Source organism: Alosa sapidissima, chromosome 23, assembly GCF_018492685.1.
Source record: "Alosa sapidissima isolate fAloSap1 chromosome 23, fAloSap1.pri, whole genome shotgun sequence".
Classification (NCBI taxonomy): domain Eukaryota; kingdom Metazoa; phylum Chordata; class Actinopteri; order Clupeiformes; family Clupeidae; genus Alosa; species Alosa sapidissima.
The window spans coordinates 29,764,846-29,769,845 of NC_055979.1; positions in this window are offsets into that span (position 1 = coordinate 29,764,846).

Here is a 5,000-nt window from a genome sequence, read left to right on the forward strand (position 1 = left end):
AAGATTCAATATTGGTATTGATCTGTATGGTTAATGTATTGATCTGGTCTAGTATTGGTCTGTATGGTTAATGTATTGATCTGGTCTAGTATTGGTCTGTATGGTTAATGTATTGATCTGGTCTAGTATTGTTCTGTATGGTTAATGTATTAATCTGGTCTAGTATTGGTCTGTATGGTTAATGTATTTGTTCTAACTAATCTTGCTGGCGACTAAAATAATGAAGTGAGACGTCATTCCGTTTCAAACGTTTAATAACTTGAAAAAAACTTAACATATTTACAGCGAGTGGTTGGCTTGAATAGCCTGGCCTTGGCCTGTTGCCTGCATCCTTCACACAAAAACCTAAAACATGGCCGCCGCACGACCTCAAGAATCACAGCGTGTATCACGTAACACGCACAATGTACCATGGGTAATGAAGTCCATTTCAAGTCCGTTTCTTATGTATATTCCCAAATTAACTGACCTACAGTCTCTGTTAATCTAATCATATATCTGACACATGAACTGTTAATCTTAACACTAATTTATGAATTTACTAACTTATTAATGTTGCTTTTAACTGTTCTTTTAACTCATCTGTTCTAAATTAATTCTCTTTCTAGGAAATAAATTCTCAACATCCTCCCCCCCATAAACTACTGTTTATACTATTTCCAAAGGATACAAAAGCTGGATGGGCCTCCGCAGAACAGTCCCTGTGCTGGTGCGGACTGCACACGACCTCACCAGGCCGTCACGACCAGGAAACAGCTCTTCGATTCTCCCCAGCTTCCAGCTCTGCCTTGGGGTGTTGTCCTCTCCGATGAGTGCAACATCTCCAACCTTCAGCGAAGAAGGCTGTGGGGTGTCGCAGCGACGGGCTGACTTCAGGTCCAGCAGATATTCCTTCTGCCAGCGGTTCCAGAAGTTGGTCACGAGTCGTTGTCTGTAGCGCCACCTTTTGGTCATCTCCTCCTTGTTGGCTGTTGGATGGTTAATCTCAGCTGGAAATGACTTTGGGGGCAAGCAAGTCAGTCTCTGACCCACCAAGAAGTGGGCAGGGGTCAGTGGCTCTGGCTGGTCCACATCATTGGACACATACGTGAGCGGCCTTGAGTTTATTATGGCTTCAGCTTCGGTCAGCATGGTGCACATCTCTTCAAAGTTGAGTTTAGCTCTGCCAAGCACCTTTCTGAGGACGATTTTGACTGATCTAACAAGCCGCTCCCAGAATCCACCCCACCAGGCTGCTCTTTCAGCGATGAACCGCCAGGTGATGCCCTTCTCTGAGAAGAACTCTCGTAGTTGTGGATCTTTGATTCGTTGCCAGAGCTCCTTCAGATCTTGATCTGCTCTTTTGAACGTCTTGGCATTATCTGAATAGATCACCTTACATAACCCTCTTCTGGAGATGAATCGTTTTAGGGCTAGTAAGAAGTGCTCCGTGGACATGTCTGAGACCAACTCTAAGTGGACTGCTCTGGTTACAGCACACGTGAACAGTGCTATGTACGCCTTTGTCATTGAGCTCTGGATCTTCACATAGAGTGGCCCAGCGAAATCCACGCCAGTAACTTCGAACGGTGGTGATTCTGTTATTCTGTCCCTTGGCAACGGTGCAGTAGTCTGTTGTCCAGGCTTTGCTTTGAATTTCCTGCAAAGTACACATCCAGACACAACCTTCTTCACTACCTGCTGTGCTTTAAGAATCCAATATTTCTCTCTGGTCTGCACTAAAGTGTCTTGTACACCTGCATGGCATAATTGCTCATGTTGATTCTGCACCACCATCTCTGTGTATTTGTGTTTGCTGGGCAAAATCCAGGGGTGTTTTTCTCTATAAGAGAGATCAGAGTGCTGTAGCCGTCCTCCAACACTAAGCAATGCATCTTCATCCAGAAATGGTTTGAGCTCTCGTATTTTGGAATCAGTGTTGGGGCATTTCCCTGCTATCAGCAGATCCATTTCGGAGCAGAAACTCTCTCTCTGAATCACCTTCGTCCAATATTTTTCTGCTTCATTCAGTTCACCGCTCACCTTGGATCTTGAGCGTGTGTTGGTGATGAATCTCTTGATCCAGGCTGTCACTCGGAGCACTGTTTTTAGTTTGCTGTACTTCTCTAGACATAAGACAGGACTTAGGAAGTCTGGCTCTTGCAGAACGGCTTGTACTGCAAACTGGTATTTGGGTCGGAGTTCAGATTTAATCTCCTCTTCCTGAACATCTTCCTGAGTACTCTCTGAGTGATCAGCTGTCATTAGAACACAAGGTCCATTCCACCACAATGTGCTTTTCTTCAGGCCTTGTACAGTCAGGCCTCTGGTGGGAAGGTCAGCTGGGTTAAGTTTCCCCTTGCAGTGAGACCAGGACTGTGGGTCGGTTAGAGTCTGGATTTCGGTGACTCTATTTGCCACAAACTGTTTCCACCTGTGAGCAGAACCGCAGATCCAGTGCAGAACGATCATTGAATCTGTCCACAGTCTGAGTTGTGTCTTGTCTAGCTGCAGCACTTTCATGAGTGTGTTCCCCAACCTGGCTGCTATCACAGCACCCATCAGCTCCAGGCGTGGCAGGGTCATTCTTTTAAGAGACCAGGCTTATGGTCACTTCTCCTTCCCTTGTTTCTCCTTCGATGTAAGCGACTGCACTGTAAGCTTTCTCGCTCGAATCACAGAATACATGCAACTTTAGCTCTAGGATGTTCTGCTGTGCGCTATGCGTTTTGTACCATCGTGGGATTGACACCTCGTGCAGTTGAGGGAGCTCCGAACACCACTGTTGCCACTTCTTTGTCAGATCGGGTGGCAGCTCCTCGTCCCACTGGAGCCCTCTCTCCCACATCTCTTGGAACATGCACTTGATCCTGATTGTGAATGGTGTCAAAAATCCTAATGGGTCAAAGATTGGGGCAGAAGACTGCAGAACACTGCGTTTTGTGTTTTCTCTCTCCTTCAGGATATTTAGCAGCCCTCTGAGGTCAAACACGAAGTCATCAGTGGCCGGTCTCCACACCAAGCCCAGCACCTTCAGAATGGACCCATGTGGTTCTAGTTGAGCAGCGCAATGCATCGAGCTCTCCTCCCATTTTTCCTTGAGCTCAGAAGAGTTTGTCATCCATTTACATAGCTCCATGCCTGCTTCAGACATTATGTTCTTGGCCGTTTTTTTTTTTAACTGTATAGGCCTCTGTCACCTCACTTGAACTTGAAATGAAGTCATCGACATACAGTGAGCTACTGATGATTTCTACCACCTTTGGGTGTTCTGATTCATACTGTCTCAGATGCTTCCTAATGGTAGCTGCGAGTAGGAATGGGTTTGACGAAGCTCCAAACACCACCCTCGTCATTCTGAGCATGCGCAGCTTCATCTCCTTCTCCTGTATGGGTGGACCTGTGAACCACAGGAATCTCACGGCGTCCCGATCTCTTTCTGTGAAATCTGCAGAAATGCTTTCTTGATGTCTGCCATATAAGGAACTTCATGCAGTCTAAACTTGATCAAGACACTCATCAGATCTGGATTCAGATTGGGACCGGTTAAGAGACAGTCGTTCAGTGAGGGACTTCCATCTTCGTGAGATGAAGCATCAAATACGACACGCAGTTTTGTTGTCGCCTTGTCTTCCCTCAGTACAGCATGATGGGGTAAGTAGTATGTCTGACTGTCTTGCAGTGATGCTCCTTTGGCACATCCTCAGCCATTCCTGGCTTTAAGTAGTCTTCCACGACTTCATTGTATCTGCTGTACAGTGTGACATCTTTGCTTAGTTTCTTTTTCGGAGGATGATCTTGTCGCCATGGCAACTCCACTTGGTAACGCCCGTAACCGCTGCAATGCTTCCAGATCCTCTGGGCTCTCAGGCTTCTCACTTATGATGCCCAGGGACTCAAGCTCCCAGAACGCATGCAGTTGTTTGTCCATCTGTGCATCGTTGCTGAGCAGTATGTTCATGCATGTTGACTCAGTCATGCTGGACACTGCCATTGGGCCTTGCACTGCCCATCCAAATGTGCTCTCTAGTGCCACTAGGCTCTTGGTCAGTCTTTCAACTCGGCCTGACACTATCTGCCAGTAATAATCGGAGCCAATTAGCACAGAAAGTTCAGGTCTGTGATCTCCATCACAGTCAGCTAATTGAAGACCCCTTCTTTTCATCTCTTTATGTATGTGTTCACCTGGAACCTTCATCAGTGCTGTGCACACGTGTGGGGTCACAACAGCTTCTATTTTAATGTTCTGCTGCTTATCCCATACATTCTCCAAGCTGAGCTTCACTATGTTGCGACTCACCGTCGTTGGAGTAGAGGAGCCGAATGTGTGAAGTGTAATCGTTCCTTGTCTGGTAACAGGTAGCTGTAGTTCCTTCACTACATTCTCATGCACGAAACTCCCCTGACTGCCTCCATCTAGCAAGCAGCGGACCATCTTCCTGCTTGTGGGCCCTATGGCCCATGTCTTGGCGGTCTGTAGCAACACTGTGTTCTCTGCTTGGGGAATTACTGAGGTTATGAGGTGTGTCTGTGTTGGTCGACACATCAGGTGGGGGTGCCAGAATTTTCTCACAAACGGCTGCATGATGCCTGCCACCACATGTGGCACATGACACGCCCTTCGTCTTGCAGAACTTGGCAATGTGTTTAGACCCTAGACACACAAAGCACCTGCCTAGTTTCTTCAGCTTTTCTTTGCGTGCTGGCACATCATGGTCTGGACATTTCTCTGATTTGTGTTCAGCACCATCACAGAACAAGCAATTGTTTACTTTCTGTTCAGTAACGTGTAGCGCAGCTGCAGATGTCATGTTTGGTTTCTTTACTTTCATGTCAATAGCTGAGTATGATTTGCTGCTTAGTTTGTTTGTGAACTGATTTTCTCTATGATTAAATGACTTCATCATTTGTACAGTTCTCTCTCGTGTCTGAACCTCCGTCTGAAGGAATTTAAGCACATCTGCCACTTTGCACTCATCATTGTCACCTCTTTGACGGCTGTATTCAAGAGCCATGTCATC